The sequence below is a fragment of the Centruroides sculpturatus genome, unplaced genomic scaffold (assembly GCF_000671375.1).
Source record: "Centruroides sculpturatus isolate CEXI.00-Female unplaced genomic scaffold, Cexi_2.0 scaffold1479, whole genome shotgun sequence".
In the NCBI taxonomy this organism is placed as follows: Eukaryota; Metazoa; Arthropoda; class Arachnida; order Scorpiones; family Buthidae; genus Centruroides; species Centruroides sculpturatus.
In genome coordinates, this window is record NW_019385779.1 from 123,374 (window position 1) to 134,868 (window position 11,495).

Sequence of the window (11,495 nt, forward strand, 5' to 3'; positions counted from 1 at the left end):
AAAGGTGCTCTAATGTTCAGTCAAATTATCGTAGGTGCAACGACTTTAAGGCACAAAGTAAAGCTCGAAACCTTTATCAATGACGATGCTTGTTTTTCTGATTTATTATCGTGGTGGCATTACTTCATCCAAAACTTCCTGTAGTTTTAGTCTGTATAATGTGCACTCTACACACATGTTAATCTTACTGTCAAATCTGGTTTCAGTATTCTTATGCCACCAACTTTTAATACTTTCTTTTATTTAGATGTTTTCGCTAAGCTTCACTTTTCAACCTGATTCCACCAGTTTTTTCTTTTCTTTTTGATTTTATGGGATAATAACAGAAATTTAATGTACTTTCATCTCATGGTTCTTACAATTCAATAAATTTGTCATCATTTTTGCTCAATACAGAAAAATTCTCAAAAAAAATTAAAAAATTGAATTTATAACTTTTCATTTTTTCGAATATTGTCCATCAAGTTTTTTAATAAGAACGAAGAATTAATTTCAATGTTTCACTATAGTTTAGAATATTGGAAATGAAGATACGAAAATTAAAATCTTGATCGCTTAAAAATTAAAATGATTGCAATATTATCTCAAACGATAATAAATTAAAGTAGAAATTGAGAAATGATCTAATGCATATGTAAACGTTATCTGAATATTTGCAGACTACAATAAAACTTTTAAGTTTGAATTACTGTCCGGTTTCCATATTCGTTTTGTGTTTTCGGTTTGACGATCGCGAAATTCATAATACTAAAACAAGCTGCTTGCTTGCTCGCTACATTCGTCTATCGTAATGGTGGTAGGCATCTGGTCAACGCAACTCCCAAAGAGTTTGTGGACTTTTACAGATACGATGATAACTTGATTCGTGCAATGAAGTTTTGAGAAATTTTTATCGATATTTTAATACCATATACCAGTGGTACCCAACCCCCGGGCCGCGGACCGGTACCGGTCCGTGGATCAAACGGTACCGGGCAGCCCAAGGAATATTAAATTACTGGTATTTCCATTTTATTTACTATGGTGTATTTCTTTCTCTCGGGTTTGTGCGACTTTTAATGGACGACGGAACAACGGAATAAACTGGACATAAGAAACACCCTTCGGGTGCCATTGTCTCCTATTACCCCCAGATGGAACCGTCTTGTTGCAAAGAAACAAGCTCAGGGTTCTCATTGATTTAACGTTTTAGTGAGTTAAAATGTTAAATCACATTATATTCATTTTTTGGTGTAACTATATTTTATTTTGAAAACATGTTTAAATACAATTAAATTAAAATTATTAAATTAAATCAATCTAAAATATAAACAATCAACGTCCCCCCTCAGTTGGCCGCGGTAAAATATCAAACGTTGACCGGTCCGCGGCGATAAAAAAGATGGGAACCGCTGCCATATACAACTATATTTAAACAAAAGAGGATATAGCTTTTGATCACAATGTGTCTTATCTCTTCAATATGGACTTATTCGAATAGAGTCTTCAACATGGACTTCTAAAACGCCTCGTACTCCCGAACCAGAAGTCTCGATATCAACCAATCTGCTTCTTCTTTGAGAATCCCTAGACCCTATCACCGAGAAGAATTGAATACTTTGGTGAATCTTCTTGTGCATTCTTGTTCATAACTATGTAATAAAATTTAAATGCAATATTTTCAGACACGTGGATTTAAAATGTTAATCATTATTATTAAATACAATTAAAACCTTTTAAACATATTTTAAACTTTTTTGTTAATTTTAAATGTTCGCATAAGGATATGGTCATAAGAGGAAACATCAGATTTTTGCGAAAGTACCGCTTTTTGCAGGAAGTGTTAATACGTAACCTCTGCTAATAAGGAAAAAACTTTATTGTATTTTAAAAACTCGATAAAATCTTCGAAACGAAAGAAAAATAATGGTGGAATATCCGGTTCTGTTCGAGATAGCTATCCAGTCAGAAAGCATTTAACAATCAGTTTAGACTCTGTTTATTACTTGTCATATTTAACTTTAAACAAATTACGTTCAACCGGAAAAACTTTTGTTCATATTTCGACAGTTAAACTATTTTAAATTTCTTAATGTAAACATAATAGTAGAACTCCATTATGCAAATAATATTTTAGAAATTCGATTTGTGACGTTACTATATAACGAGGTCGTATAGCCAAGGCTGTTAAGATGTCAACATACCGCTGTGGGGGTTCCGAGATCGAATCCGGTCAAACAACTCCCAGAAATTTTTTCACAGACGATCTGTTCCGAATGTCATACTCAGGGGCAGATCTAGGTTTTTCGGGGCCTAGGGCTTATTGAAGTCCAATGAAGCCCCAATTTTTGTTATATTAAGAATATTTAAATTGGAGTTTAAAATTTATTTTTAATAACATCAAAATCAGAGTTGAAATATATTTATTTATGAAATCGTGTTGAATGACAAACTTTATATCATATATATATATATATGTATATATATATAAAACATAAGAAATACAGTAAGACCCCGCTTAACGCTGATTCGATATAACACCAGTCGGTATTACACCCGGAATCTTCTTTAAATTTCGTTGCTACATATATGTATTTTTTATGTTTAAAATTATGTATTTACAGTTAAAATCGTTAAAATATCATTGCTGTTATTTAAAATATATTTATGATTTAAATTACTATTACAAGTGAAGGTTTCGTGGTTCGACATCTAGCATTTTTTCAGAAACAAAAATAAAGGAAGACACGGTCTCGGAAATACATAAGTTAATACGATTATTTAATTCGTACATAATACGATTATTTACGAACGCGAACCAATCAGAAAAAGGTGGCAAAAAGGTGTACTTTCTTTAAATCTATGTTTGTTTAGTGCAATTTTGGAAAAAATATAACACCATGGATGCCATAGGCAATATCGGCTCGCTTAACAAGAATTAACTGATAAATGCACGAACGAAGTGTGGAAGAAGTTATGGCTGAAGGTATCCAAGAATTCTCAACTAGAAGAACCTATCACTGTATTGTTAGGTTGATCAAACTCAACCTAATCGATACAGCAGGACTAGGAGATGTAGACGAACTGAATATTGAGGAGTTACCGCAGGTTTCTGGTGAGAGTCTTATCAACGACGACCTTTAAGAACTGGCAGAACAAGGAATTTATGTAGAACTGGAAAACAGTGATTCTGAAAACGAAGAACCCAAAAAATTTCTCTACAGATTTCCTTAGTAAAAATTTGGAAATGATAACCGAAATCGTTGATCAAATTGTAGTGAATGATCCATATTTTGAAAGAAGTGTATGTGGGGGCCGAGGGAGGAAATTAAAAAAACTCGATGAACGATAATATGTGATATATATGTCGATAGGAGACAATGACGATATATGTGATATATATCGTCATTGTCTCCCTTGCCGTTTGAACTGCCGAGCGGTAACAATCAACGACATGTGGAAGCAGTTGAGTCAGAGATAGATGCTTCGTTTACAAACAACACAACCGTTTATTAAACACGAAAGAAGCTTACAAGATTTCCGCGATCTTGGAAGTTCTGCGGCCTCTGGGTCTTCCTCTCCTTTCCAAGATAGTTCCCTTTTGAAGGAGTGTCCCTTGTTCGCGAATGAACCATTCCATCACGTCTCGACGACTCCGGGACGATGCGGTCGACTTCCGTTGATGGAAAGATGTCGATCCGAGGTCGGGAGATGGAGACGAAGATGGGTGCGAGACACACACACAACAACAGATCCGTCACTTGGAACTTTCGGGAGAAGAAGCCGTCGCATCCTCGAATTTCCGGGGTTTTATCCGTTTTCTCTCAGATTCCCCTTTCCGATTGGTCTCTCCTCGTCACCTGATAACAATTCGAAACCTTTCGAGGGCGCGGGAGAGGTCAAAATCGAAGTTTAATTCGATCTCCAACCGGAAATGGTCGACGGACTTACATTCTTCTATTGTTTAAAAGTTAGCGTCGCGTTTTCATATAAAAAATCTATTTCTAACTACTATATATTTTTTTCAAAAACAATTATTTTAACGCGAATTTTAGTGAGGGTTCGGACCTGTCTAGAACTTCACATGTAAAAGCAAAACGAAGCGTTTTGGATGCGAACTTCCGCTACCGACATTTGCTTAAGGAAAGAAAAAAGCGACAAATGAAACTTCGCGACTTTGTTGCAAAAAAACAAGAATTTCAGAAAGTCACGACCTTCGTCACAAAAAATGAACTAATTAATATATTATTATACATTTCTGTGTCAATATGTTTAGGTGTTATTTAACATATATTATTATACAAATTAATATAAAAATAACTTAAAAGTACAGTAAATTTTTATTTTTATTTTCGGTCGCGTGTTCCCCTATCCCTACTTACTCTGTTAAAATGACCTCGTTTAACGCTGTTTCGTTTATCGTTTTGTCGTCTAGAAAGGCATTCCCTGCGTTAAGCGGGGTCTTACAATATTTACATTGATTAATTACTGACCATATACGTTACACTAATTACAATAAAACAAATAATACTATAAATTATCATCATTATTATAATATTATTAATATTAATTATTTTTTACTATTTCAATTTTTGTAGGCCCTTGACACTTGGGGTCCAGGGCTTAAGTCCTATTAATCCCTATATAGATCCGCCCCTCGTCATACTTCACCACGATAGATATGGAAAAATCTTCTTAATGCCCGTAGGGGACAGAGAGTGTTCCGCAACCGGTGTACCGCGGCACACCGTTGTGCCGTCACAAGGTGAAAGGTGTGACGTGAACTTTTACATATTCTATTAATTTCAAGTTTTATTTATATATTTTTATCGCAGTTGTTGTGTTTTTTATGCTTGTATTTCATTCACTGATAAAATAAAATGATGTTAAAGCAATAAACACATATGTCGTCCCAGTACTTACTTATTCTTTTGGAATTATACATTGGACTCACACAGATCTTGAGCAACTCCAAATGAAAACAAGAACAACACTTACTAAGCATAAACAACGTCATCCTAAGTCTGCCATAGAAAGAGTAACTCTTCCACGTAAAGATGGCGGACGTGATCTGATTGATATAGTAAACCTTCACTATAAGAGCACTGCGAGAGTTTTTCTACAAAAGCAAGAAACATCGCAATAAGTCTAGCAGACTCAAATAAAATCACCATTAAACTTACATTTGCATCATATGGACAAGACAGAACATACAAAATGCATAGACATTTAAGCAATCGTGGGTTCAAAAAACACTCTATGGCAGACATCCCTATGACCTAGTCCAGGATTTTGTTGATAAAACTGCGTCAAATAGCTGGTTAGCTCGGGGATGCCTCTTTCGGGAGATGGAAGGATTTATGATTGTCATACAGGATCAGGTCATAAATACTAAAAACTACACAAAACACATACTGAAAGATATAACACTCACAAATGACACATGCAGAAAATGTCACATCATGCCAGAAACTATGCAACACATCACTTATGGTTGCAAACTCTTGGTACAGACATAATTTACATCGACATAATCAAGTAGCAATACATCAAGAGCTTGCAAAGAAACACAAATTATTAGACATCCTCGAACCATACTACAAATACGTTCAACAGACAGTATTGGAAAACAACACACACAAAATGTACTACGAAAGAGCCATAATTACAGATAAAACAATTTACCACAACAAACCAGACATCACACTCATTAAGAAACACAATAAAATCACATACATTATAGACATAGCCATTCTAAACACTCACAATATACAAAACACATGCAATGAAAAAATCAGCAAGTACACAGAACTCTCCCGGGAAATAAGGCATCTATGAAGGATGGAAAGGATGCTTACTGTACCTGTTATTCTCTCCTGTACAGGTGTAATACCACATACACTACACAAAAGCCTGAGAATATTACAGTTGAATAGAAACACATACATCACACTACAAAAGGCCTCTATATCGAATACATGTCATATTGTTAGGAAATTCCTGAATACAGACACACAATGACACGCTTATTTAATTTTTGTCTTTTTTTTGAAGTTACTATGCCTTGGCTCTGGTCTGACATAGTACACAGCTATCGGTGTCCACCTAGTGTAACTCACAAAATTCAACATAATTGAGTTTTGTGGTTTATGACATTACGAAATTCTAATAATAGTATCGTATCATACGTTATTGAGGGGAATAACATTTTGGTGTGCCGTGTCGAGTCATAGGTGTGCCGCGATTAGAAAAAGGTTGCGGAACACTGTCCTAAGAGGATTAAAGCAGCAGCCACCGCTATGGGAAACCCGAAATCGAATCCGGACGAGTCGAAAAATCCGCAGGAATTTTTCTGGAAGTGGTCCATCCGAATGGTACCGTCCCTCACCACCCAGCCGCCGCATTGTAGGCCTGGCTCTGGCATTAGCATAAATGTAGTAGTTAGGATGAGGAAAATTTTAAATTACAATAGGGAAAATATAATACAACTAGTCATTCTCCCGTCAAGCATGACAGAATACTTTTTATGAGAAAGCAGAGATTGAAGAATTAAGAAGAGCTTCAAGTCGAGCTTGATGTGATGCTGTTTCTGTAGCCATTGACAATGCCATTCTTATTCGATGTTGCTCAAGTCAGACTTCATGGCCCTCGGGGTCTCGGTTGTTCTTATTCTTTTAGATCTAGAATTTAACTGACCAATTTTACTCTTACGCTTTCCCCTGGGCATTTTTTTCCGGCAAAATAACAAATCGTTTTATTTCCACGTTGATAACTTATTCCAAAGAGGAATCGTTCGTTAATTAGACGAGCGATAACACTTTCTAAATAACGGGCTGGTTAGATCGTTGCTTCCGATTGTATAATAGAACGTCACGTGATCACTATGAAAATATTTTTTAAAAATTTCTTTCTTTTGAATTTCATATACCTTTTTTTTAACCTATTGGAAGTTAGAAACGAAATAAAGATATTACACCTGAATATTCAAGGAAGAATGTACCGGAAATAATTTAGGCTAATGAAGTTAGAGACAGGATAAGGGGCTGTCCATAAATGACGTCCACACTAGAAGGGGGACGTCATTTATTGGGTTAAAATAAAACCTTGATTTACAGCTCGACCCCAGGAAATATCTAGGCCTATATTTTTCAGCAAGAATTGTTGAAATTATTACGTGATAATTTTAATGTTCTCAAGTGTTTTATAAATTATAATATAACTTATTAGGTATTCGAATTCGATTATAATATAACTTATCAGGTATTCGAATTCGATCTTAAGAGCTAGCTCTATAGGCCTATTATAGAGATAGCTCTTAAGATCGAATTCGAATACCTGATTGATCTTGTTTATTTCGGATTAGGGAATAGTCCTGATATGGAAGCATGTCGCAGCGGTCCCGAAGGTGCTCTTTTAAAGCGAATGCGGCTGTATATAGAAATTATGGGATATTGGTAAACGCTAACTCATTAATTAATCATATGACGATGAAAACCAAAAAGAAAACATAAACAATAAAATTTTCGTAAAATTATTAGATATTGATGGTTGAATAATCAGAGTAGCTGAGGCGACATCCTACACTCTGAGAAACTCGAGATCAAATCCAGAGGTCTCATCATAGGAATTTTTTATATGCGGTAAATCCCGGATATAATGAGCTCCCTCTCTCACCACCGGTTGCCCCATTATGAGGAGTGACTGGGTGCTTCTGACAGAATCCACTATGAGTATGGAAAGAAGACTGTTTTCGTCCCTACAGGGTGGAGAGTAAAATAAACCAGCAACGAGTTTCTCAACTTTCCCGGCAACATTTAAAATTTTGTAGAGCCATCTATTATCATATTTTATTTAAAGACTTGTATATTTTTAACTATTATAAAACGAAAAAAACTTAATTTTGAGGGTAGGGATGAGTTTTTATTTAAAAAATTGTAAATGCTAATAACGAGTAAAATCGTCATTAAGTTCGATATACACGACCTCCATTATCTCCCCACCCCCTCGACCTTTAACTACCAAACTTTAATAGTATCGATTCCTCTAATAAATAAACCGCCCTGCAAAATTTCAGAAATTTTCGACGAAAAGCAAATGAGTTACAGCAGGGCTGTCCAACTGGCGGCCCGCAGGCCGTATACGGCCCGCCAAATAATTTTTACGGCCCGCGAGTACATTTTACTATGAATAAATTTATGTTACTAAATTATTATTATTAATATTAAAATTATTTTACTATGTGAAAATTACGGCCACAATGTTCTCATTAATATATTACGAATATTTTAAAGTTTTCTTTTTAGTATAAATAAAATATTTTTTTAATTAACATAAACTGACTTTTCATTTATCAACCTTCTTGGCCCCCGAAATGTTTGGTGAAGAAAATATGGCCCGCGGGCTATGATAAGTTGGACAGCGCTGAGTTACAGTATTAAGCTTCAAACAGGGTAAACAAAATCGTGCCCCCACCACACACACACTACCATACACACATACAGAAAAACAACCCGACTTTTTTTTTACATTTCTCGACGTTTCAAGATCCAGAGTCCAAAAATGTAAAAATCTTGGGTGGTCATTTTTGACCGCTCACCATATTTTCCCTCTATTATAACAGCCGGGAAAGTAAAATGAAAAAATAATTACGTAAATAAGAACCTTAAGAAAGGAGTTTTAAGAAAATGTTAAATACGCTGAATTGGAAGCGTAATACAGTATTCAATAAAAACAAGTTTGATGAAATGATGAAATAATTACTAATAAGTCCTTTGAGGAAACAAGTTTGGTTAGTCAGAGTATAATTGACTATGATTCGTATATACAAAGCATGTTTAAAAATTAAATGAACTTGGAAAATTCGTAAAAATTTAAAAATGAAGAAAATATATCATTATTATACTCGATTTGTATATATTCAACGAAACAGTGAAATTATTATTTTGTAAAGAATATTTGAATAAAAAAATAAAATTTCTAAGTCTTCTAGTAGAAAAATGTGCCCAATACATCGTAAAAGAGATTTTACTTTATTACAGTCCTTTTATATTTCTTTACTTTTCAGACTTTATTGCTTCATTTAGTTTCATCTCGCAGTTTTATAGTTATTTTGAAGTTTTTCCGCGTTGTGGGCCTACGCAAAACAGTCTTTATTTCTTATCTATTACTGATTCGATATTCTCATTGAAAATGGGTCCGACATATGCAAACGCTTCTTATCTCTCGGTGTCATGCAGCTCGATATAAACGTTCTTCCTTGTCCACTCGTAAGTTAACATTAAATTTCGAAATATTCGAGTTGTGATAATAAATCGATTCTCTTGTTAACAAAACACAATATTAAAACCAGTTTTCTTTGCGTGTATCCTGAAGGTCACATCATATTAATAAATTGTATGAGAAGTTATATTTTTGACTTTCTCCTCATCGTTTAAAAGAGAGAGGAAGAAAAAAGCGGTGAAAAGTTTCATTCGGGAACGAAAATGAAATAAATCATAAAATTTTGCGTAATTTTCATGTAACCATCGAATACTTAGAAAGATTTAATCGTAATAATCTATTTAATTATTCGGAATGTCGACTCTAAGTTTGGAAAGAAATTGTCCTTGTAGAAAAAATGAAGGAAAATTTCTTTGTGGTTTTATTTTTCACAAAAACTAATTTTGATAAAATCATCAAAATTACTTTATCAAAATGATTATTTTAATATTTAAACGGTCGATATCCATTAACGTTTAATTATTTTTGAAGAAATTTAATCTACCGTTATCTCTTGTAATTTATAAATAGAAAAGCAATCTATAAATCTACTTCTACTGTGAATAGACGAATGTTACATTTCTATTATGGTGGATCAAAATCTTTTAGTTTTTGAAAAATAAAAGACGGAAAATTCCAAGAAGTTACACTAGGCATTTAACAACAATTCTGTTTCGACGTGGGAGAAATCCTCCTTTATCTAGGAAAGATGTATACAAAACACAGAACAAAAATAGATACAAAAAGATTATAAACAAGTAGAAAACGACATGAATCACATAATTGCCAAAACCAGAAGGTATGTCTTACAAATTAACAGAAATAAGTTCATTTATATCCACATTTTAAAATAAGTTAGAATGTTTACCACAGTGACGTAGAGGAAAAGTACGTCATTGAGGTCAATATTTTCCCTTTTCACTAGAAACACTACTGCCGTTTTCAATTCGTAAAACTTCTCCGATCTACACCACAGACGTACGATCTTAAAAACGAGACATTTCTGAATCTAAAAATTAATACATTACTTAAATCGTGACATTTTCTATCAGTATTTATCAATTTATTTATTAAATAAGTATAATTTTGATTAACATCTAAACAGTGTTTTCCTTGACCCAATTTTTATAGAATCTACAAAAATGCTACAATATTTTGATATTTAATATATCATTTTATTGTGAAATTTCTTAATTGTAAATGAATTTCGAAAAACAATAAATGTGTTTCTCGTCGTCATTACGTGTTACATACGTTTAATACAAATACCACAAATCGATTTTTTAAAACAATTTATATAAATAAAACTATTCAAGGAACAGCAATTTACACAAATATTTATCATCTGACATTCTTATATAAAAAGTCTAGCAACGAGTTGATCAACTTTCCCGGCAACATTTGGTGACGCAATCAATCTGTTATATTTTACTAAAACACTTTTTATATTTTTAACTATTATAAAATGACAACTTTGGATGACAAAAACCCATCCTTACCCTCAAAAGCTTAATTTTGAGGGTAAGGACGGGTTTTATAAAAAATTGTAAATGCCAATAACCAGTAAAATCGTCACGAAGTCCGACCCTACTGGAGATACACGCGACCTCCTTTATCTGCCCACCCCCCTCGACCTTTAATCACTAAAATTTAACAATATCAATCCCCTAATAAACTTCCCTGCAAAATTTCATACATTTTCGACAAAAAGTAAATGAGTTAAGCTTCAAACAGGGTGAACAAAATCATGCCCCCCACATACACACTAACATCCATACATACAGAAAAACCCCCGAATTTTTTTTTGCATTTCTCGACGTTTCAAGGTGTCCTGAGTCCAAAAATGTAAAATCTAAGGGGGGGCATTTTTTTCCGGATCACCATACTTTCCCTCTGTATAGCAGCCAGAAAAGTAAATTTTTACAAAAGTTTTAATATATTTTATTTAGGATAATATAATTTTAATAATATAAATCTGTTTCTGTATATATTCACTTTAATATTTTATACCAGTATTCATTGTATACTCTAATCTAATTATAGCAATTGAGCAAAGAAATTGGTTATCAATATATTTTTGCAAAATGCCACTCAGATTTGCTGATTTTATAATATGAAAAAGATAAAATTCAGATAAATCGACTTTATTCTCAAAGCTGCTTTAAGAATCTTCAGTTCAACAGTGAATACAGAAATATAAGTTTAATGACGTTTTTCCTATAAGGTATATGTTGCATTAAGTAAACTAAGCTGTCTTC